The sequence below is a fragment of the Lissotriton vulgaris genome, chromosome 8, assembly GCF_964263255.1.
Source record: "Lissotriton vulgaris chromosome 8, aLisVul1.2, whole genome shotgun sequence".
Taxonomy (NCBI): domain Eukaryota; kingdom Metazoa; phylum Chordata; class Amphibia; order Caudata; family Salamandridae; genus Lissotriton; species Lissotriton vulgaris.
Window position 1 is genome coordinate 1545859889 of NC_141696.1, and position 25510 is coordinate 1545885398.

At 44.6% G+C, this 25510-nt stretch overlaps 1 pseudogene across 1 annotated transcript in view; it reads right to left on the bottom strand.

Moving 5' to 3' along the window:
• LOC147700332 (uncharacterized) overlaps positions 1–25510 on the bottom strand; it is a 72774-nt pseudogene that overhangs the window by 30049 nt on the left and 17215 nt on the right. The window contains exon 2 of the transcript XR_015299401.1: positions 19945–20084. The product of XR_015299401.1 is annotated as an uncharacterized LOC147700332 (transcript). The remainder of the gene's footprint in view (positions 1–19944; positions 20085–25510) is intronic.

A 25510-nucleotide genomic window follows, 5' to 3' on the forward strand; every position in this document is an offset into this window, starting at 1 on the left:
ACAGTCCTCTTTGTCATCATACTCAATATCATCACCCTGTAGAGATTTACTTGAATTAGGAGGTAAGCAAGACAAAGGATCAGCTCTCACATTTTTCCCACCTTATATATGTACAGTTTCAAAATTGAATTGCAGAAGTTTAGACGCCAGGCGAGCTATAAGTGGCGTAGCATTGTTATTGTTTACATTACCTAAAATGGTAACCAAAGTTTTATGGTCGGTTTGCAAAGTGAATTTCTTGCCCCACAGATAATTCCTGAACTTTTCAATGCCCAACCAACATGCATTCTATAACTGAGTAATGCATTTCTGTATCCCTCATTTCCCTTGATGCAAAGCCTATAGTATGTTCTTGATTACCAACTTCCTGTGTCAAGACTGCTCCCAGCCCATACCTGCTAGCGTCCACTGTCAGTGTACATGGAAGAGAACGTTCAAACGGTTTCAGAGCTCTGACCATGCTCAGTTATTCATTGAGCCATAGAAATGCTTGTTCACACTCAGTGTCCCACACAAATTCATTTTTCTCCTTCAGTAATTTTGAGATGGGACGTACTTTAATGGCATAATCTTGAATGAACCAGGCATAAAATTCCGTCAAACCAAGCAAGGATTTGACGCCCGCTTTATCTTTTGGAGCAGACGCATCAAGAATGGCTTGTAGCAGACTGGGCTTAGGTGTGCCCCCTGCACTTGAAATGGTGTGACCTAAATACTCCACTTTGTCTTTAGAGAACACACATTTTTCACGTTTAAGAACCACTCCGTGCTCTTGGAAAATGGAGAGAATTTTGTTTAAAATCACATCATGTTCAGCTTGATCTTTGGCAAATATCAGGACATCATCCTGAAAGATCGCTACATTTTTTATGTCTTTGAGTAAATTGACCATTACTCTTTGGAAGACTGAGGCAGCCGATGCCAGACCTAAAGGCATACGACAGAATTGAAGCATACCCAACGGTGAGGTGAAGGCTGTGAAATGCCGTGAATACTTATCTAACTCTATTTGGTGGTAGGCAGAGGCTAAGTCTAACTTAGTGAACACTTTTGCCCCTGCAGCTACACCAAGCATTTCAGTAATGTTGGGTAAGTGGTGTGTGTCCACCCAAATCACCTTATTGAGGCTGCGTAGGTCAATGCAGATTCTCAGTTCATTATTATTCTTTCTTGCTATCACTAAAGATGAAGCCCAATCTGAGGATTCAATGAGTTCAATCACACTCCTCTTTTGCATAGACTTGAGCTCTTTTTCCAAATCATCTCTAATACTGAAGAGTACACTTCAGATTTTAGGTTTGACAGGGAACAGCATCATCTCTTATTTTTATTTTGTGTCTGAACCCTTTGATTTTTCCCAATTCACCAGAGAATACTTTGTGGTATCTGTTTAGTAGGTCTTCCACATGGTCATGATCACGTATAGCTAACACCTGCTCTCTTGCACCAGGACATAACATCATACTAAACAGGCCCTGATGGAACCAACCAAGTATGTTCAGACCATGTATAGCCACATATATCTTTCCATGAATGTGCCTATTTTTAAATACCATGACATCCTCAAAGTATCCAAGAAGGTCATTTTTACGTCCTTCATATGACAATGGTTCTCGATCCGGTGGTTGAAGAGGTCTTTGTCCCCACTTCTCTCTAAAAAGAGATTCCGTTATCATGGTGATGAGCGAACCAGAGTCTACGAGGAGCCTTAAACTCTTGTCACCAACATCAATCACTGCATAAGGATCAACACAATCATTAGGATCCCCTCTTTTAACTTCCCCGTCATTTACCACCAGCACCATGTCCTTCAATTCACTAAGAGTGTCATAATTTTCGCTGTCACTTGAGTCTTTTACACATCCTACCCGAACATTTACTTTTTTCTGAGTCTGACACACTTTGTCAAAATGTCCCACCTTGCCACAAGAACGGCATACAGCATTTTTTGCAGGGCAAGGTCTACCACTTTTTGCGTGAAACAGGTATCCGCATCTGAAGCAAATATCAGTTCTTTTGAAAAAATTATTTAGTTGGAAGTCTTTTTTCTTCTTGAAATTTGATAGGCGCACAGGAGTGACCATTTCTATGTTTTTGTTCTCCAGTTCTTTGATGGATGTCTGAGACATTTCTATGCTCTTTTCAATGTGAATGGATTCATCCAAAGAAGGATTTTCAAGAGATAATAGTTTTTGTCTAATGGTATTGTCATTACATTTGCTAGTAAATTGATCACAAACTAATTGTTCACTGAAGTTCTCAAATTCGCATTCTGCTACCATTTTTCTAAGCGGAGTTAAGTATGTGTCAACGTCCTCCTCTTTCTTTTGAGCCCTTTTAAAGAATTTGTGCCTCAACACCACTATACTGGGTTGTTTGTCATATCTTTTCTCTAATTTTTTCACTGTGGTTTTATATTCATCCATTTCTTACTCCCCAACAGTTTCAAGTTCAGGTAAATGTTTTAGGGTGTCCCTTCCTTCAAACCCTAAGGAGTGTAACAATAGAAACTTTTTCCGTTCCGGTCTGAATCGATGCGCACCGATTGCCCATAGGTAGTTCTCAAAAGCGTCAAACCATTTCTCCCGGCGCATCAAGAAATGGGGGAGGAGGGTGGACAGATTTCATATTGTGTTGGGAAGCTATAAATGGGCGATAGTTAATAAACTTTGTATGGAAGGAACTGAGGAGTTACACACTTGAATCTTCTTTTATTTATTTATTTTTCCTTTTGAACAGCTCTCCCTTTAACATGATGACACTAGTGAGCTTTTGTTTATAGATATATATAGATCATACTCTGTTAAAATACTGCTTTTAAGTTTATAATATATATATTTAAGGTGTGCGTCACCGTGTTTTCCGTTGCACGCCGTAAATAATGTTAAATGACAGTTACACTCTGTACCTGTTCTTCCAGTGCACTTTACACAGATACAATTTTTCCATAGAAAGTAAATTTCAGGTTTTTTTTTCCGTCCATGCTCCTCGATATTATTCTACACCACTGAAAGGGTTAAGCTGACGGGCATAGACTGACTAGGGCGGTGCCAGACAGCACGTGATGCAGCCTAAACAGCTTCGGTGAACAATGGTGATGGGAACGCCTCACTACGCTGTCAAGCGTCTTCACAATACTGCTCCTCCCTTTCACCAAATGCACATAACCATGAGGGCCCACACTCACGCGTCTCTTCTCATGGCTTCGCCTGGTACTGCTTCCCTTCAGGGGAGTACAGTCTAGTTTCTTTTTTTTTCCTTAAAATTTCTTCATTCTTTCCTTGTGGGTTCCACGTGGGAACACATAACCTCCGTCGCCAATATCGAGTGTAATAACTCGAAGGCAAGATTAGTATTTATACAAAATATTTTATTAAGTTCCAACAGGAGCAACGGAAGCGCGGCTGCACAGCTCACAGAAAGGGATAAAATCACTGTCATAAGCAACTGTCAACAGAACGCCTAAAGTCCGCGCACAGGCAGCACGAGGCCAGCACAATTCAGTGTTATCGCGCAAGGCACGCGATGGGAAAGGCCATTACACCTACTTTGGCAGGAAATACAGCAGAATTTAAAGTTAACATTTTGGAAGTACTTACAAATTGCATTGAAGGAACTATCGGCACACGGGGTTAGGCAAATGGCCATAACATCAGCATCCTTCAAAAAGACAATTAATGGGCTAACAAAACAGTTGTCGCTGTTGAAAGACAAAGAGCAGCTTACTAAAAGAGCACATGCATGGATGCTCATAAATGAGTACAAGATGCTCAAATCGCAGCCTTATTTAGAGATACGTGCTCTGTAAAATTAAAAAGTGTATTTATTAAACAAACATTTGGACTCCATCCAGGATCACCGCATGCAATGCCATGGCTGCGACCATCCAGCCGACCCCTTGCAGACTGTGCAATCAATGGGTAGAAAACTCTATTTAGTTTATTAATGTCCAGAAATGAAAGAAGGAAATATTTTTTAAACTATTTGAACATACGAGGGGTACGAACCTGTAGATACGCTCTGGTAATTTGTTCTGAGCCAACAGATATAATTATGAATGCAAATTTTATAAAATATTTGAATTTAACAAAAGAGAAATTAAAAGCCTGCGACTTGAGCAGAGTAAATCTGGTAGTTTCAATGGGGTAATTTAGAAACGTAATTTGCACAGGTCATTTTACACATAATTTATGATTTTATGGAGTACAACACCATTTTTTATAAAAAAGTAAAGAATTGTAGATTTGTAATATTGAGAAATTATATTTGCCCACATTTTTGTTCTTGGGAAATGATAAACTTTTTTTGATGGCGGTATAACTGATGATTTTATTTGTATGATTTTATTTAATCAAGAAATAAAGATTTTTGATTTTGATTTTTGGGGGTAAGAGGAGCCTACGGGAAAGCAGTCTGTTGCTCCACGGATTGGGTGACTTTTGGGAACAGGAGGGACTTTTCCAAATTTACTTTGAGGCCAGAGGCTCACCCGAAAGATTCCAGCAGTGACATCAGGTCATCAAACACTGTGTGTTGTTCTTGATATGAGATATACGCCATAGAGTATGTACTTTGATGCCCCAGTCCATTGCACGGTTACGCAATGTGCATGCCAGGGGTTCTATCGCCAGAGCAAAAATAATCGGGGAGAGGAGGCAGTCTAGTCTGGTGCCGCGCTCAATGTGGAACGGATCTGAGATGTAGTGGACAGATTTTACCCTGGCCTGTGGTGCGCTATATAACAATGTAATCCATTTCATGAACTTGGGACCAATGCTATACTGTACTAGTATCTGAATCTTTATTATACAGTTAATAAAAACCGTAATGTACAAACATAGCAATGCATGTTAAAATAACATTTTAAAATGTATAAAATCATGATCAGATTCTTAATGCCAAGTTTAGGCAGTGTGGTTAAAATAATATTAACGAACTTCCCAGCTCTTGCTAGGGCCTGGGCTGAATTGTTGCTAAAACACAAAGTCGATGCTTCCCTACAGTGTCTCAGTGATTGTTCCCGAAAGACAGGGATCAGTAGGCAGCGATGATCCGTAGCAAAGAATGGGCAGCAGCAAAGCAGGTGGAGCCAGGACTCATGTACGTAATTGCAAAACCTGCAAATTGGCTGCTCATTCCACCAAGCCCACTGTGGGTTAAAGTCAAAGATTGAGAATATAGAACAAGGAACGTAACCCCGCCTAATGATGTAATGGTCCTAACAATAGGATCCCAATATATGTGGGGTGATTAATCTAGGAGTTTAGCAGTGCACATGACAAAATATAGTCAATCCAATTATACTCAACAAAAATTATTTGGAAAATATATATATATTTTTATTTTTTTATATATTCTTCGAATTGATGTAAAAAAGATCATACAAAAATAGATAACATTTTAAATCCATAAAGTATCAAACAACATACATTAGTGCAAAAAAGGGATAAAAATAAGAGAAACTAGTCTTACTTTTCTGCCTACCCAGTAACAAAGCATACTTCAATCATACTCTCATGTTCACAGATTTTCAAGATAACCTACCTAATGTCCTTTCATTCAACTTTCATTCTTCCATGCATTCATTCATTTCTATCGTCCTGGCGTATGTAACACAGAGATGGTGAATTTGTTACATAGATCAGAATGTTATTCCAGATAGATAACATTAATACGGCATATGATGTTTATAAGACAGTGTGCCGTATTTCTGGAAACACAAGCCGACGCGCGTTTCGGTGACAGGCCAGAAGGGCCACACCTTCGTCAGGGCTGGGGATTGTTGACTGGGAGGGGAGTAAACAAAGATCTAAAATAGATGGTTCTCAGGTGGCAAGGAATAGGGGAACCGGTTCCAATCGGACTCAGCAGTCTATGATGTGAATCCGCCACACTTCCAGCTATCCGAATAAGTAAGAGCGGGTGCGACGCTATTAGTCACAGATCACATAGGCTTAATGAGGCAGGGTTCACGGGTGATAAAGGTGTGTATCCGCCGTATTTCGTCGCTAATCAGGTAAGTAGATGGCGTTAGGGAACAAGACGAAATGCCACTGTATTTTCCGCTATAGGGAGGGTGCAGAGCTTCGCACAAAGCTACCTTAGATAGTAGCAGATCAGTCTGTAGAGGGGGTTCCGCCGATGGACCGCATCGACCTTCCGGCACCAGAGACAAATATTGGTAGGGCTAGCAGCCTCATGTGTAATATTTTGTTGCGAGTTTGGGGGTTGAGGGAGTAGTTAAAGTATAGTTGAGGTTTCCCCTTGATATACGATTCATTCAAGGCGGTAAAAAGTTCGTTTTTAGATAGCCCGGCAACGTCAGTCTGAAATGAAACTAAAATGGTTTGTTTTGTTATTGTTTTTTTCCACGTTGACAGAGGGATAGTTGGGTTAGTGAGAGAGGTTGGTTCGATCTTTAATGTGGAGATAGCGAGGTGCAGCTGTTTATGCCAAAGGGAGTGTTCGTCCTTAAACGCAGCTTGTAGTTGCTCTTTCAGGGAATGTCCTGGTGCTCGTAAGGTGTGTATGTAGTATTTGATTTGGTCTCCCAGGCAGTAGAGGTTTGCTCATGTCAGGCCCAGCTCGAGTCTCAACCTCGACCTCCTCGCGTGCTGCGGACCGGAGAAGATTTTCTTATAAGCTTTGATTTGTAGGTTTTCCAGAAATACGTCACTACAGGTAGTAGTTTGGCCCATAGCACCCTTAGGATTGGTTCGGCTGAAGGGCTGTGCAAGTGACGATTTAAACGCCTCAGGCTGTGAATGATCCCCATACCCTTAGGCCTTAAGTATCTACGGTGTGCTGCTTGGTTTGCCCTAGCGTTGAACCAAACTCCTAGGTAATTGTAGCTGGTACAGGTCGCTATTTGTGATCCCCCTGCTCTCCAGGTAAGATTTTTCTTTTTGTAGCTCCCAAAAATCAAAATTTGGGTTTTGGATTCGTTCATCACAAGATGGTTCTTTGTGTTATATTTGTTGAGAGCAGTGAGCGATCTTTGCAATCCTATTTTAGTATGGCCCATGATGATGATGTCGTCGGCATATTGCATTGTCTGTAGGCGTAGCCCGCCCAGTTTTGGAGCAGTTAGGGCTGCGTCTGCCAGTTCCTTTGGTAGATCAGCGGTGTAAAGGTTAAATAGTAGCGGGGCAAGTACGCAGCCTTGTTTTAGGCCGCTTTCGGTTGCAATTTTTTGGGATAATGTTTGTGCGCTAGTTTTAATCCTGACCCAGGTATTGTGGTGCAAGGATATCAAGGCTGAGAGAAGAGGAGGTGGTATTCCCCAGGAATTTAGTTTTTTTCACAGCGTCCCTCGGTTGACTCTGTCGAAGGCTGCGCTGTAGTCCACGAAGCAGAAGAATAAAGGTAGCTGGTCAGCCAGGGTAGCTTTCCGCGACATGTAGGACAGTGCTATTATGTTGTCCATCGTGGAGCAGCCTGCTCTAAAGCCTGACTGGGAGTGAGGCAGGATGTTATTTTCGCTGGCCCAGTTTTCTAGTTCCGCCAGTAAAACCCGGGCGTATGCTTTGGCTTCAATGTCCAGCAAGGCTATTAGTCTGTAATTGGCCGGATTTGAGAAGTTGCCCTTTTTGTGGATTGGATGTAGAATTGAGCCCTGCCAGGAAGGTGGAATTTTGGCTGTGAGAAAAGCATGTGCAAAAAGGGGTGAAAGGAGTTCTACCCAAAACTGCCGGAATTTTTGGAAGATTGCTGCAGGTATTCCGTTTGGCCCTGGTGCTCCATCATTCTTCATGCGGCTGATGATCTTACTTACTACGTTTTCAGGTAAGGCCAGACCAGGGATATTTCCGTTGAGTGGGGCTAGGGGCGTAGGGGTGGACGAGCTCTCCCGTGCCCTGCCATTATAAAGTTGATTAATGTGCTCCACCCATACGTTTTCAGGAACTCCGTTTTCTCCGGTGTGGCCGTTGTTACTGAGCTGGTTGATATACCTCCAGAATTGGGCCGGATTTCTTTCCTTTAAGAGGAAGAACATTTTTAGCCAGGCTTCCTCTATACGTTTGTTCCGTTGGGCCCATGCGCGTTTCTTGCGAGCTGCTCTGTGTAGCCCTTTTGTGTTTTGCTGGGCAGCTCTTTCTGCTTTTTTCCTACTATTTAGGCCGTGTTGCCTCTTTCGTTTGTTTTCAGATGTTTCCTCATTAGAGGGTTGGTTGATAGCCTTGGTCATCCGTTTTTTTTGAACGGCGGATGAGCCCCCCAGAGCCTGATGCAAGTCACTCAAAAGAGTGGGCCAGTGATTTAGAATGGCTTCTGGGCCGATAGCGCTTTTTAGATGTGCGTTTTTCGTTACCTAATCGGCCAGTTTTGTGTCTACGTTGATGGACCATTTAAACCTGCGTGAAAATTGCTAATTTTCCTCGCCTTTGGGTTCACCTATTGGTGTAAATCTGCAGGATGCGGTGAGGGAAAGACTAAAAGGAAGCTCTTAAAGGCCTATGGTCGCTCTCGGTTCGATGATCGATGTTAAAATCAGTTAGGTGGTGGGAAAGCGTGTTTCCGATGAACAGATAGTCAATAGTGGAGATGTTTCTATAAGTTGGAGGGGGTGCCCATGTGTGGTCATTTGCTTTTCTTAGGTTGGAAGCAGATGATATAGCGCTGGCTTTAAATAGAGCTTGTAGGTGCGCAACCTCTTTGGCGAGATTGTTTTCGTTTGCAAATTTATCAAGCAATCTGTTGTTGAAGTCCCCAGCTATGAGAGGGTTGTGGTTGGGGTATTTAATGAGAAAATCTCCGATTGTGGCGGCCAGGGCGTCCAGAGCTTGGTTTCTCGGGTGTAGGGCAGGATTGATATAGCAGTTGAAGAGAAGCAAACAGAGCGAATTGTTATAGTTTTTTAGTCCGTTAATGCAAACTACTTGTGTTCCGGATGGATCAGATCCTACCATAGTTGCTTCCAGTCTGCAAGAGTTTTTAATGTAAACCGAGAGTCCGCCCATTGGCCGCACAAAGATGTTCCGTCTCGTGGCTGGGACATGGAATTCGTAATATCCGGAAAAGGCGGTGGTGGTGGTTGTCCATGTTTCCTGAAGGCAGATTAGGTCGCCACTTTGAAGGTACTCTACAGCTGGGATGTTCTTAAACATTTTCTGGAGCCCGGCCACATTCCAAGATATGATTGTAAGGCCGTTAATTTGATTGTTCCAAGTGTAATCTGTTTTATCTTCGAGGGAGTCAAAGATACAGTTGGGCTGACTGTTGACCGTTTGCAACCTGATGTCCTAGTTGGTAGTTGACGGCCTGAAAGCTGGAAAGGACCCTTCTCTCGTTACTTGAGCAAGTGATCCTCAGATGTTCTTGATGATGAGGAATATTGGCCAGATAGTGTCCGGGCCCGGGTCTTCTCCGCACTTTAGGATGGAATAAGTGTTTTTGGAATTTTCAGCTAGGACATGAGGGTATCTATCTTGAGGTTGGGGCCTGATCTCTATGCCCTAGTCTGCAAATTGATTTGCTTCACGTAGCATTGCTGTCAGGTGTTTCTGTTGATTTAACCCCACCACTGTTGACTCGTCGTGGGAATCGCCTGGCAAACTTAAAAATTTCAACCAGGCGATGTCAGCAGATCGTATATGGTTCAGAGATGGGATGTGGTTAAACAGACGCAAAATATTTCCTCTGTTCAAGACGTCGTAGTTGCCTTTAGCATGGTATCTTGGAGTAAGGCAGACACCTCTTCTGGTTTTAGGCGTCTGCTGTTCTTTGGGATGCCCGATGTAGCTTGGCTGTCAGGCGCAGATGTTGGTCTGTGTATTAAGAGAGTACTGATGGCCGTGGGTCAGAGGGCGGATGTTGCCGTCTGTTGGTTCTCCATATTTGTATTATGTGTAGTAATTGAGGATGGTTGCTCAATGACTTCCGGATGAGGCCTTAGGAGGGTAGTTGATGTTGGTAGTCCGGGAACAGGGCTTTCCCCTGCGCCTATAACTACAACGGGTTCAGGACCTATAGGCGTAGAACAGGCCTCGCCTTTTGGTTTATTGTGGGAGTGAATCAGGGAGGCGGTGAGAGGAGGCGCCTCTCTGGTTGGATCTTCAGCAGGGCTCTTGATCTTAATTGATTTTGGTTGTAAGTTAATTGGTGCCACTTCTTCGTCTTTCCTACTTGATGTTTTTTTCATGAAGATTGGGAACAGTTTAGCTGAGCTGGTGACTGGGTTAGTTGTATGTGTGCGGGTGGTAAAAGATGCTACTCGGTTTTTAGATTTTCCCCTTTAGCTTTTTCTTTGCTTTCCTTGAAAGTGGGGCTGCCTTTTGGTTGAGCACTAAGGCTACTTCAAGTTCTTCTATTGTTTGACAGCTATTTGGTGGATGTGATGCAGTGGGTATAGTCTGCGTTGAGAGTGTTGGGCTAGGAAGGAAAATGGGATCAGCTGGTATTTTTTGTTGGACTGACGGTGAGATCTTTGGATCGGTTGACTAAGTTGTTAGTTGATTCCTTGTGTGTGTTGGTTGACGCCGTTGAGGAGGAAGGTCCAGTAGGGAATCTTGAAGAGCAAACTGAGTCAGCTAAGGTAGTCAGAACGGCAGGTAGATTTGCCCATTGGTCCACGATAGCAGCGCATGAGCATGAGCAGGTAGTTTGTGAGTTGGAAATCTGGTTTGCAATATAGTCCATTTTTCCTTTCAGCTCAGATAGGCGTGTTGCTATTGTGTGTAGCAGGTCCATTTGTAGCTCTGTACTAGTACCATACCCAGATATTACCAGCCCAGTGTCTCAAAAGATTTCTCTATTTCTAAGGAGGCTATCCATGTCTGTTCCTCTTATGTACATGCCCAGCATAGTAATCGGAAAAGGCACCATAAATTTAGGCTGGTATTTCTGCCAGGTATGAACCCATTTTGTTCAGGATGTACCAATAATTGTATTACCTCTGTCAGTCTATTGGCTAGAGCCTTGCCCAGTATCTTGTAATCTGTATTCAGTAATAACAGTGGGCGATAGGATCCATTCGTGGTTGGTCCTGACAGGCTTCAGGAGTACTACCAGTACGGATTCTTGCATCAAGGGTGGCAGTATGCCCCAGTCATATGCATCCATGTATACATGAGTGCTACAAGTGGTATAAAATTCCAGGGGCCAGACATCTGCCCTCGGGGTCTTCCCTCTTACCAGCTGATGTATAACCTCTGTTATTTCGCTAGCTGTGATTGGGGGTTCCAATGTTTCATAGATGTTGGGCGGGATTTGAGGGAGTGTTATTTGCGCAAAAAATGCTAGCGTATATGTCCCCGTTTGCGGTGAGGGGGTACTATAGAGGACTGCGTAGTACTGTTGAAAGCCTACGTTTATCTCAGCTTGTGTGTTGACCAAGTGACTCCCTGAGTGATATATGGTGGTAAACAGTGTGTGGGTCTTGTCTGTCTTTAGTAGCTAGGCCAGTGTCCTGCTCGCCTGGTCTCTCTCTGCATGCTTTTTCGTTAGGTATCTTTTATAATCCAATGCACATAACTGGTTTATTGTTTCTTTATGGGATAAATGGGTTTGAACTAATTTGTGTGCAACCTGTGGGCCCGTAGGCAGCTGCTTATTTACTCCTCCAGATCCACAAGCTCCTTTGTAAGTGCTATACATGAGCCATATATTGTTTTCATGTGCCCACCTCCATAGGTTCCATTTCTGGGTCCCAACATGGGTGCACTTAACGAGGGAGTGGGTAGGTGCGCCTGCCCTGGTCAGCACTGTTTAAGTCTTGTTACATGAGATCGTCTGCCGTCCGAGGCATGACTTCTGGACCAAAGCTCTTCCACAGCTGCCCTTTGAGAGTCTGTCACAGAGGGGGTGTCCTCTAGTGGGTTGTCAGGTTCAGACAGACCCTGAGGATGTGGCGGACTGAAGTGCTGTGTGATGTTCGGCATTCTTCATCGCTTGTGCTCTTTCTTTCGCCGCTTACGCCTTGGTGGGGCCCTGTGGGTGGCACCTGGAGCACTGCTCATCGCATTTGCATCTGCCACTGTCCTTGGGGTGTGGAGGTCGAATCTCTAGCAGCCGCCAGACCGTTTTTATTCCGTCAAGTCCCAGGCGGCCTCTGGTGTAGTGCAAAAGGTGGTCATGCCATTATGCCATTATGTTCAATCCTCAGGGTGGCCGGAAATTGCAATGCTTAGTTGACGCTGTGTTTACATAAGTTTTTCTTTATTGTGAGGAAGGAGGACCTGCGTTGTTGTACCGACATGGTATAGTCTGGATAAGTATGGATTGTGGCATTTTCAATTGTCCAAGGTCCGCGTGCTCGTGGGTCCGCAGGATGTTGTCCCTGTTGCGATAATTGAATGAATGGGCCACCACCGGATACGCTGAGGCCCCCAGGCGGGGAGGGGCCCGGAGTACTCTGTGGGCTCTTTTCACGGAGAAGAACTGGGCTTGCTTTCCCTCCAAAATAGTTTCTACAAACCACTTCTCCAACAACAGTTCCATACTTTGTCCCTCTGCCCGCTCTGGGAGGCCTACTATGTAGACGGTGTTTCTCGGCGATCTACCTTCCTGGTCCTCCACTCGGTCACACATATATTCCACCTCTTTTTTGCAATGACTTGAGTTGTTCTTTCGTCTCCCTAACCGTGGGTTTTAAAGACGCCAGGGTTGATTCAGAGTTTTCTACCCGTGCCTTTAGGCGTTTTTGATCTTCTTGCAAGAGTCCCAACTCTATGTAAAGCAAGTTGTTTTGGGGCCTTGGTTGGATTTAATGTCCAATATGGCTGCCATGATTGCGTCAAAGCAATCTGCATGATCGGATGAAGTTCCCTGGTGTTGTCCCATTATGGGAGATGCCTCTGATGATCTGTCCACTAAGTCAGACGTGGTTCCTACTTGCCCTTGAGGCTTGTCTAATTTAGTTCTGCCCATCCTAGTTATAGGGAGGAAGGAGGAGGTGAGGGTCAGAAAGGAAAGCAAGCAGATAGTGTTGAAGTATTATATCTGTATGGCCCTGTAGGTTTGCTGTATGCCGTATCAGTTGAGTGTCCCTTTATGGCAGTAGGTTGAGGGGAGGACGTCTGCGTCAAGTCGCTGCTCCGGACAGTAGATCCCCCTGTCTATTATGTTCCTGTATTGCTCAAAGCCATGGGCCACCAGTCTACAAACCCAGACCAGATACACCTCTCCTCCTGGAACAGTCACTTTACCCTGTTCGGTGTGGGAAGCTTGTTGTGTGCGCCTCTACCACACAGGTGAAGAACCAAATCTCCCCTCAGTGATTGCAGGTGACAGTGTTATGTCTTAGGAAGTATTGCGCTGGAACGGCTATGGTGTTCCCGGGCGCAGGCCTGCTTCGTAGCACCAGTTGACCACTACCAGGGGCAGCCCCAAAGAGACCACAACGACGTTCATAAAAGCCCCCGGCGGTTCCTTCAATACAGGGACCAGGCCTGCTGTGATTTGTCACAATTTCTCGGAGATCTCGGCAGCGGACGGCACCTCCAGCAGAGAGCACAACCCCATAGAAGGGTGTCGACAGTTCCCAGAGTCCTAGATTGGTTCCACGGGGCAGGGTCCAGTTGCTAAATAATGCCAATTATCTGACTCCCAGGTGGCTCCCACTGCACAGGGCTCAGAGTCGCCGCGATGCACCGACGACACTTGAAGTCTTGGGCAGCTCCTACAGTGCTGGGCCCAGGTCCGCTGCCATGCATACTTAGATCATGGAGCCCTGGGCGGCTCCCACAGCTCAGGGGCCAGGACTACCTCAGTGTGGTTCCGGTTTCTGGAGGTCTAAGTCTGCTCTCTGGGTGTGGGACCCAGGTCCGTTGCAACACACCTTCAGTTTTTAGGGGCCTGGGCAGCACCTACCGCACATAACTCAGGTGCCCCACACCGCGCTACTGACTCACAGGGCCTGTGAGGGTGGTCTCTGATACCGGGCCCAGGACTGCCGTAGAATGGTGCCAGTACTTTGGGAGTCTGTGTGGGTCTTTCGGTACAGGAGTCAGACCCGCCGCAACATGCTGCCTGTTTACGATTGCTCCCGGCATCCTCGGGAACTCTGTAGTGGGGGCTCAACCACCCCCCCAGGGCAGTCGACTCCTAGCCTACCAGTGGTAGTTCCTTTGCATCTGTGCAGACAGCAGGGGTGCTCCCGTAGCCTCTGTCCCCGGCGCGTGACTCCGGGATCGTGCAATGAGGACAGCTGAGTCAGTGCACACAAAGCCCATCACAGGAATTTGCAATCGGGCCGCGCTTCCAGGTTGCGAGCCCACTCTGCTCATATCTTTCTTCAGCTGCTTCTAATTATTCCGGTCGGACCACCAGTAGCTCAGTACTAGCCGCCCATGTGTGGTTGGGAGGATGCATGAGGAAACAAGATATTTCGGCGGGCCCAGACGGAGCAGTTGAGAACACAACTGCTTCGGTCGCCATTATGGCCGCCCCCTTCTTCCCCATCACCCGCTCCGCATCATATTGCCAATTAACTATTTGCATAACTGAAAATTGTAAACTCATAATAACCAATAGATCATATGCGAGGCAGAGATGCCATTACCCACTGTTCTGATGTTGGACCTGGCCTCGTGGCGTGGTTCCCCCGTCCCTCAGCGTCCCGTTAGCCCAGCCCTGCACCTCAAAACCCCTGGTCCTCCCGTTCCCTGTCCGCCCGCTCCCTACACGACCCTATCAACGGACGACCATCCCCGCATGCTCCTCCCGGTACTGGGCGCCCTGAACCTGCATCACCCCACAGGGCCACTGGCCGCCATTACCCTTCCCGAGGTCCCTGACTCCATAGCCTTGCCGACCCCGGTCCCAGCGAAACTTAGGCTGCAGAAACGCCATGCCCGGCTGGGGGGTAGAGGGCTTCCTGAGTGAGATAGGACCAAAGAGTTTCAATTGCACCTCCGCCCTCCTCAGGGGGACTGGTTTCTCTCACACCTCTGGCCTTCCCCTGTGGGCTGGTTTCGATCGCACCTCTGGCCTCCCCGAGAGCTGGCTCCAGACCCTGCTGGGCGTCTGGGAATCCCCGGACGCATTGAAAGGATCAAAGGGCCAGCCGACGGAACTCTCCGACGACTAGCCTCGACGCATGAGATCTTCGCCTGCGAGGGTCCGGACATCAAAGGGCCACTGCGCTATATCAAGGGCCGCCCAAAAACTAGCGGGCAGTTATATCCTGGACAAGAGAGCCCTGCTGATCTGATCACGGCTCACCCCTTGGGGAGAAGACTGAACTTTGGAACTTATCGAGACCTGCTGACGCTGTCGCGGCTCATTCTCGTAAAAAAGGAACTGGAACCTCGGAGCCCTGCTGACCTCGTTGCGGCTCATCCTTAAAACTCTAAGGACATTCGTTGAACACCCTGAGCCCTGCTGACGCCGTCGCGGCTCCTCGAGAACTAACAGACACTCTGTTCACTCCGGATCGAGCCCTGCTGACCTCGTCGCGGCTCGAGGAGAACCCTGGTCCAGCTGGACCATCGACGCTACCAACACTACCTGGAGAGAGAGATCCCCCGGCTCGAGGATTGAGAGCTGTGCGCAGGGTACGCTTCGTACTGGCCTAATACTGAGACTGTCCCGCTTCCCTACTCCTCACAACCGAGACTTTACGATCCCTCGATCGCTTGTAAATAAGTGTTCATTTTGCCTAAAACTCTACTGTTGATAAAAAACTTGCTTACTGAAATCCACGGTGTGGTGTCCGTTCATAAGTGTGGTGTGAGCTCAGTGTGTACGATCTTAGACCCGGAGTCCTCTTTGGCGAGGACTTCACGTTAGGACTCGGCAGTACTTCTGGGAGAGGTGGGCAACGGGGTGGTCGGGAGAGTATATCCTGGCCCCTGGGATCTCCCCTTCTAACATCTGACCTTAAAATGCTGCCCTCAAGATCGCATATCGGGCGAGGCACTCTGCGTACCACACTGGGCTGACGGAGACCTTTACTAAGGTGTCCACCTACTGGTATTACACCCCGGAGAGGCTCTATAAGATGCACAAACTCACCGACAAGGGGTGTTGGCGGGGCTGCGGACAGGAGGGTACTCTATCGCACATTCTTTGGGATTGCCCGGTACTGACTGCTTACTGGAAAGAGGTCTTGGATGAGGTGGATAGACACTTTGAGATTGAACTGCCGCGCTTCCCGGCATATGTCTTGCTAGGCCTTCCCAACGACTTGATGTACCCACTGAAGTCCCGCAGGGGTAGACAGATTGCTATTGCGCTAGGCTCAGCGGTCCAAAATATCCTTGTCCACTGGCGCACCTCCACTGCCCCCTCCATCACTGGTTGGCTACATAGACTCTGGCAGGTACTGGGTATGGAGAAGATGTCGCTTACAGTGGCTGGAAATGTAGATCAGTTCGAGGAGCTCTGGCACCCCTTCCTGGCACTACTGTCCACGGAATTCCGGGAGCTCACATGTCCGAGGTACCTGCGCCTTCTTAGGCTGACGCCACCGGCGGCCCCAGCGGATTAGGAGGGATGGGGCTGGGGGGATTGGGGGATGGGGGTAGGCTGTTTGGGGCGGATGTTTCTATTGCGGGCTATTGGACGGGGATGTTGGGGTATTGTTTCCTTCTTTTTCCTTTTCCTGGGGGCTTGGAGGGACTGCGTTGTGTTTTGCTGTGTTGCAGGAAGCTACTCGCGCTTAGCTTTGGTTGGGAGGTTGGGGAATATAGGAGGGTTGTGCTCACTGCCTTATTGCCTTACAGTTTATGCCTTCCCTTCCCCTCCTGGACCACCGACCTCCCCCCTTTCAACCAGAACTGCTGCAACATGTCTCTTTTTCCTTTCATTGTACTGTATGTAACCTTGACCTCCTACTTCCCTTCCCCATGTTTCTTTTGTTTTAATAAAAATGCTTTAAACCTAAAATGCTGCCCTCCTCATACCCAGACTCTCTACTTCTAGGAAGGCCTGACAAGTTCATTACACTGGAACCATTAATCTGTGTAACAAATTCTACAAGACTGTCCACTAAACTTTATTTCCAAGCTCCAAGAACTATATCACCAACTAATCTTTGCTATTTTCAAGCTCCATGATTTACACAAATTTGCCATCAATCAAGACCACATTATTGTGCTTCAGGACTCACGGAAGACGGCGTGGAAAATATCCATGCTTCTACCCCGGCTCTGGATCCCGCAAAGGGAAGCATCGGGAGGGGGGCTTTTCAGGGTTGCACGTTAACATTAGAAACAGTGGGCATATTGGGTGAGTTTGTAGCCAATCAGACAAACTCTGCATTGATGTTCTCAAGTGGTCACTGCTAAACATGCATACGGAGGTTAGATGTACCTCTAGGGATGTGTTTTCTTACACTTAAGGAGTAGTACCACTTTATTGGGACACATAAATAAGCCATATTCGACATATGTTAGGTAGGACAAGGGTGTGCCTTCAGTACCGATGAGGGTGATTTCAAAGAGGTCCTCTGGTGAGTAGTGCAAGCCCCTCCGTTTCCTGTTTTTTTTTTACACTTAAGGCGTTACACCACTTTATTGGGATACATAAATTAGCCATATTCAATATATGCTATGTCAGTGGGTAGAGGGTATGCCTTCAGGACCCATGAGGGTTATTTCAAGTGTAATACCACCTTTCTAATCTTTGATTCCCCGTGTGGGGATGAGTTTGTTTTATGGTATTTTAAAAGTCTCTGGTGAAGCACGGCCCTACCTCTTTGATTGTTGGGATGTACTCAGTTAAAGATGTAAGGGATAAATGTTCTGATTAATTTGCGTCAGTGGCAAAATGTAAACATACGGATTAGTTCAGCTTATCCCACGGGATATAGTCATTCAGCCCTATGATATGAGAAGAGCGCCTGAAGATCCAGTTCTGCTCCTTCCTGAAGAGAGCTTCCTTTGTATTTGGGGTGGGATTCCAGGATAGTCCAGTTTAGGTCATTGGAAGTGTGGTTCATTGCTGTAAAGTGGGCACACATTTTGGTGTTTGTCTTATTATATGCAATATTACTTCTGTGCTCCGTTATTCTTATTTTCACAGGGTGTGTTGTCATTCCCACATATGAGTTTGCATGGGCAAGTGATTAGGTAGACGAAATTACGTGTATTGCAGTTCGTATGTTTTGTCTGCGTTCATGTGAAGGTGTTAGTTAATGTCACCATCTTGGTTGCGCTAGTTAGGGGGCAAACTACACATTTCCCACATGGGTAGGGGCGAGCCACGGGGCACTGGTTCCACAATTACTCATCATATCTCCCTTTTTTTGGGTCTGGTATTGATCAGCATGTCTTTCAAGTTTGCTGTTCTCCAGTGTTTTCTTATTACCCTTCTGATCATGTTCGATACTGGCGTGTACGTGATCACACAGGTTAGATTCCTTTCCTCAGATTTAGGCTGTGCTTCCAGGAATGCCTCCCTGTTATTATTTGGGCTCTCTTCTGTTCTTGTATTTCTCAATGGGTATTCCCGTCTGGCTAGATAGTTAGTGAGCTCAGACGATTGATTGATGAAGTCACCCAGGTTACTACAGTTTTGTCGTATCTGAAGGCATTGTCCATAAGGTAAATTCTCCCGAAGGGCTTTGGGATGGAAACTGCTGTACAGCAGAGGGTTGTGGCTGTCTGTGGGCTTCTTGTATGTCCATGCCTCCAGTTTGTCAGGCTCAAGGCTGATCATTAAATCTAGGAAGGGATATTTCTGGTCAGAAATGTTAGCCATGAATTTTAAATACAGGTTCAAGCCATTCACCGAGGTGACGAAGGCTTGCATATTTTCTTGCCCGCCCTTCCAAAAGATAAGGACGTCGTCAATATAACAACGTCACAGGGTGATGTTATCTTCGTAGAGGTATGTGTCTGTAAATATGTGCTTGGCCTCGAAGTAAGACATGTAGAGACATGCCAGACTGGGGGTGAATGTACTGCCTATTGACGTGCCTTGTGTTTGATGGTAGGGACGGTCCTCAAACTAAAAACAGTTTTCCGTCAGTGCTGTATATTAAGTTATGTGAAACGTTAGTTGTAAAGCACACATACACCGGGTTGGTTTCATGACGCTGCTCTAAGGGGTGCCGGAACCCTGGTAACTTACTCATATGTTTGTCTAAACAGCCTTGTCTTGAGGAGCTTCCTAAAGCTCAAGAGGTCTGTGCAAGAACTAATTTCTGAAGGCAGAGAGTTCCAGTATCTGGGGGCTAGTACAGCAAACCTAGCACCGATGGGTATTCAGTAAAATGTGGATGGCAGAGTCTCCAGGAATCAACAAGGGATCTGTGGGTAATGAGGGTGGTAAAATGTTGATGTATTGGAGAGGAAATAAAAGGTGTTTTAGATGTATGATCAATGTAGGGGTCGACAATTAAATTACAGTCCCCACCGAAAATAGAATATGGTGTAGCAATAGACATCAAAAGAGTAGAAATGTGTGGCCAGAAATACTGTCAGGTTAAGTAGGTGCAAATATGTTAAACAAAGTTATAGGTACATCATTAACTTTAATATGAACAATTAACCATTGACCAACATCTGAATCTTGAGAAAGAAGGGAAACTAAGTTTCTTATGAACAAGAATCACAGTTCCATTTCTTTTGCTAGAGCCTGGAGAGGAAAAAGATGTCCCACCCATTGTCGCTTAAGCTTAAGAACTTCTGAAGCTAATAAATGGGATTCTTGTAGAAATACAATATCTGATTTGAGGTTATATAAATGGGTAAGTACCCTCTGTCTTTTAATGGGAGTGCCCAACCTCTTCCCATTCCAGCAAATAACAAGCAACGTCATTAATCAACTATATAAAGTAGAACTTGTGAAGTATTACAGCAAAACATAGGTATGATAAGAAATTTACAATATTTAGAAAAAAAAAATAAGCACTCCAACAGGAAGAACTAAGATACAAAGAGAATGATAATGAAACAGAGACAGGAAAAGAAAATAAGAGAGGGAATCAAAGACAAAAAGAATAGGAGAAAAAGGAAGAAAAAACAAACAAAAAAAGCAGATAAAAACAATAACACATACCAAAACCTCAAACATGTATGGAGGGTGTTGAAGCTACGAAGAGTAGACGAACAACCAGTCACGAAACTCCGGGAGAGACCACGAGGAGATAGGAGTTCAAACGGATTACACAAGAATGGATGGGTCAGGGAAAATGGCACCTACAGCATGGAGACATAAGGAGAGAATATTAGACAATCATGAGAACAGTTGTAAAGTTATAAACAACATTAGCAAGAGAAAAGAAATGATCAAGTCGAAGATGATCTTGCAAACTCCATGGAATCCTATCTGCAGGGTTGTATGACAAAATCTCGGGGACATAGTTTTCGCGCCCATGTACCTTGCGGCTGTTACATCGCAACGGACATCACACCGTTATTTTTAACATCTCACATTGTTGCGCCGCTAATGCGACCTTTTAATTGGATCGCGTGTCAAATCGCCGACATTACATCGCGCGACATGAAAACGCGATGTTTGTGCCCTACCACCTGGACTCTCTTGTTTTTTCTGTTTCCCACCCTCCAAGTAAAACAATTCAGTTTTATCTGCTGGCACGCTTGTGATGAAAGTATTGACAACTGTAAAAACCCTTTTTTTCCTCTCAGTTTCCAATTACTGTTGAAAGACGGGGCTAGGTTAGCGCTGCCTAAACAAATTACTTGCTTGCACCAATAAGTGGGAGAACTCATCTTGGTCCCATGAAAAGTCCTTGCAAGCAGAACCGTAGGATGCCAAAATGATTGCAACGGCTTCCTTCGCACACCGTCAGTGTCCTTTGTGCACAGCAGGCTTCCCTTCAGCCAACTTCTCACCATGTCATTTTGTTTTACAATTAAAAAGAACGGAAAGGTCACATAGGGACTTGTTTAAAGTTTGGAAGCGTGAATATGTAATTTTATAAGTTCTGGAATTAAATAAATGCTCTTTTGTTACAAAAATCTGCAAGTCACCAGTTGAACTACCCAAAATTGTACTGCAGAATTTAAACATCTTTAAAAGGGTTATTTCACCACAAATGTATAAAGTAAATGCTGCTACGTACAATTGCTGATTTGTCAGTGAAGAAGTTGACCCACGTAATAGTGTTTAAGAAATATCTTTAGAAGTATCCAAAAAGGGTTTTCGGGCGCAAGTCGTATTAGACAAGAACATGAAGAGGGAATATGTAGCATTTTTCCAATTTTTAGGAAGTTCATCTGCAAGCTCGGCAGCACCGCTGGCAAATCTAGGCCTGCACCAAGCAATCATTGCCCCTTGCTATGAACTCCAGTGTGGGTGACCTAGGGCCCCGTGCATCTTGCCTGAAAGCAGCATGAACTCCTGCAGGTGCCGGGCTCTTGCTGCCAACAGAAATTACTGCCATCCATTCATTCATCTGCCAGCCATCCACCCACCATACACCCATCATGCATTCATCCATTATTCATTCATGCATCCATCCAGCCATTCATCCACCATCACCCATCCATCCACCCATCCTTCATTCATGCATCCATCCACCCATACATCCAAGGCTTTGAATACTGCACCATTAATTATTTGCAGTCTGCATTTTTTAATGGCATGGGACAGTCTGTGACGATTTTTTAATGATCTGATAATTTTTTAATGGTATGTGACAGTCTGCATTTCGATTTTTGAATGGTGTTATATTAATAAAATTCCTTTATTCGATTTGACACATTGGCAAACCATAAAAGCTAAAAAATATAAAATCTACATATTCATACAGATATTTGATTCAGAATAAGTCAATACGTTTTAAAGGACTAGAGAAGATTAATTCATTATAGTTTCTAGGGCCACAATCAAGCTATGTTATTTAAAGATTTTTTCTGTGCCTTATGACACATTTCAAAAAATTCACAACATGGTAACAGGCAGATTCAGATTCCAACATTTGTAGGCGGAACATTGCAGGACGGCATTGCCTCAAACCCCATTGTCTCAACAGTGGCAATAGCCATATTTTCCGATGTGGGGTATAAAATTTACAAAACAAAATGGTGTGTAAGTTAGTCTGTTTTGAATTCTCATCACACGGACATACAGGAAGAGTTTGTTCCCACCTTTTTTCTGCATAAAAGGCTACCAGCCTATAAAAAAGATCTAGCCTAAATCTTGTTAGCAGCATTTTATTCGTAAGAACTAATTTCTAGTGTTAGGTAAGGCTGGATGCTTTCTGTGGCCTGAACCATATTAGCATGGAGGACTGAGGGTTTTTGGGATTCAGCAACCAGCCTTAGTGACTCTAGATGACTTAGAGCCAGTTGTTTTAATGTTTTCTTCGGTATGTCAATAATATTTTCGGGTTGGAGATAATAAATCTCCTTTCCTAGATCTTTCAGAAAATTTCTGACATACCGGAGCCATAGGATGTTATCTGCTCTATCAAGAGTCATCAACTCTGCTACAATTGACTGTGTGAATAGGTTTTTTTCGGAGGTCCAAAGACGCCCCCACAACAGTAATGGCTGGATCTTTATGAGGTCTTCTAGATAAGAGACACCAAGTTCCATGTGCATTGCGTATATGGAAGTTGAACTTGGTATTGCTAGGAGAAATCTAAAGAAAGAATTTTCTACAACCTGCAGGGTAGTTGTGTCAGCACAGCCCCAGAGACCGGCCCCATATAGTGCAATTGACTGACATTTTGCGCTATAAATTTTTAGTAGCTCTACTGGGGCCCTTTTCCCTAATCTCTGTGAAAAACTAATCAGCGCCGCTGTGGCTCTTTTGAATAAATGACACCTTGCCTCCACTGCTGCCCGCCAGTTCTGTTTCCTATCGATCTTAATGCCCAAGTACAGATATTTATCAGCGATCTCAAGTTTTTGATTGCTAAGGTGGATGCTCCTATCTTGTTCTTTCTTACTCCCTGCTACCATGACAAATGTTTTTTTTACGTTCACGTGCAAATCCAGTTTGGTCATGTAGTCCGTATATCTGTTCAGGGACTTCTGCAGTTCACGCGGGGTGCGTGCCAAGATGACGGCGTCGTCTGCGTAGAGCAGAGTGGGAATCAGGTGCTTTTTTACCTGTGGGAGGTCCTGTGCCCCCCTCAGCATCTCCTCCTCGAGACTGTTAGTGTACAGAGAGAATAGGAAGGGGGCCAGGACGCAACCCTGTCTGACTCCACGCTCCACCCCAAACGACTCCGTCAGCTCCCCCTTCAGATCATAATGGTGTTATGATTTTTTAATGGCATGCAACTGTCTGCATTTTGCTCTGACAGTCTGCATTAACATCGCATGCTTTGTAATGCTATTAACAATGTTGAATGGCATTTTGCTCTGACAGTCTGCATTAACATTGTATGCTTTGTAATGCCATTAACATAGTTGAATGGCATTTTGCTGTGACAGTCTGCATTTTGCTGCATTTTGTGATGAGTTTTGAATGGTGTGATGATTTCTTAATAGCATGTGACAGTCTGCATGATTTTTTAATGGTGTTACCGCATTTTTTAATGGCATGTGACAGTCTGCATTTTGCTCTGACAGTCTGCATTTTGCCGCATTTTTCAAGGAAAATCCCGTTTTGCCATTAACATCGCATGCTTCGTAATGCCATTAACATCGCATGCGTTGTAATTGTATGTGATGTTAATGACATCGTGCCGTCGTAGCATGTGTACTAAAAGCATGCGATGTGAACGACGATGCAATGTCAAAGTCGCGGTGGGATAGCACCGCAATGTTTTCACCCGGATGCGATGAGTGTTTCCCTATCTGCAGCTGGCGAGAAATTGTTGAAGTAAAGCTGGATCTTCATAGGTGGTTGTTTTGTTTTTCTAAGTAACTTTAAAGAGACATGGATGAATTAAATCAAATCTGGCGTTCAGAGTACGTAAAGCAGGGCGCATAGCTGGGAGAGTCTTCCGTTTTTCTGCTGTAGTGTTTGCATAGTCCTGAGAGAAGAACAAGGAGAGAACCTAGACATGTTGTATGCCATTTGAGTTTAGCTGCTTGTAAGACTTTCAACAAATCTGTGAATTCCAAAAAATAAAGAATACCACCTCTCGGATTATGTCGGATAGAGGAGTTCTGATGTGGACGGCCAAGTCTGTGAGCTCGTTGTATATTTAATACTGTGCTTTCAGGAAATTTAAGAACTTGTGGCAAAAAAAATTAGAAAAAAGCGATGGGATTGGAGTCTTCCAATCCTTTGGTAAAACCATATATTTGTAAGGTGCTAAGCCTGCCTCGTTTTTCGAGATTTTTCACTTGTTTCTGCAATTGTAGGGGTGAAGCTGCTGAGAGGAGATTTGTAGAGAGTCCATTTGACATTCAATTGAATTAATGTTATGGTCAAGAGCAGACCATTTATCTTCCAGGGCTTGTAAACGTATGTTTGTTTCCTCCATATGTGGTTTAAGAGCTCGTATCTCTTCTAGAAGTAGATCTAAGGATGTTGGTGGTGGAGATGCAGTCGGCTAAGGCGGATCTTTCTTAACTCTTGGTTGATAACAACACCGAAAAAATTGGTATGTTAGATGTATTTTTCCATTTGGTGTGAAGGAATGTGTGGTATACGTATTAAATGTTGGCGATATGGTTGCAGTTTCTGTGAGGTATGCATAGAATGATCCAAATCCTCCATATCCCCAAGTAAAAATGAAAAAGGATTTGAGGTATGAATTGTGGTGGATTTAGCACGTGGTGATGGAGTGGACATCGAAGTTGCCTTTAGTAGCCTATGTGTGTTGCACTAAAAGAGAGGCAAAAGCCGCACAAATCTGTGACAAGTGTTGTATGACACAATATTGCAAGTAATAGAGATGACACAGAAATATTATAAAATATCACAGTCTTGAAAGTTCACCATCTACTCGTACAATAAAAGTATTAGCAATGCTGACACAAAGTTATGAGATTTGGCTGTACGCACTTGAGAGCAAAAATTAAGTAGAAGCAGCGATGGATGATATTAATAAGTCCATTTATATTTGCGAAGCATTGTAGAGAGGAAATACATATAAAAAATTGATGGAAGAGCCAAAAATAGAATATAATGTTATAGTTCGGAAGGCTAGCCAACTCTCAAATAAAGAGGGCATTAGCAATGTGCCACAATGTAATAAGACCTGGCCGTATACACAGAGAGGAATAATAACAGTAAGCCATATTATAATTTCATTAGCAGAAAAGCACATTAAAAACTGGCATAAAAGTCAAAATTGAGAGGTCTTGAGGTAAGCCATATTTTGTCACTGACTGAAATTAGAAGTGCAGCGGTGCTGATAATGCTCTGCAGATGAGAGGAAACAAAATGGCAGCTGTGAATACAGTCACAGATACGCACCACACATTTCAAGTAAAAGAAGCATTATCGGGCTATGTTTATGTTCTTGTTTTGATTTTACTATGAGATATAATTTACTATATGCCGTTCTCACACTGCGCAAAATGCCACGGGTCACTGCGCTGAGGGAGTTGTGCATTACCGGGCCATCTACACTGCACATGCTGGCTGGGTTGCTATGGACGCATAGGTACTATGTCTGCACTTAAAATTGGTACATGGAATGTGCGAGGTATGCACACACCATCACGAAGATATCAGATATATTCATACCTCA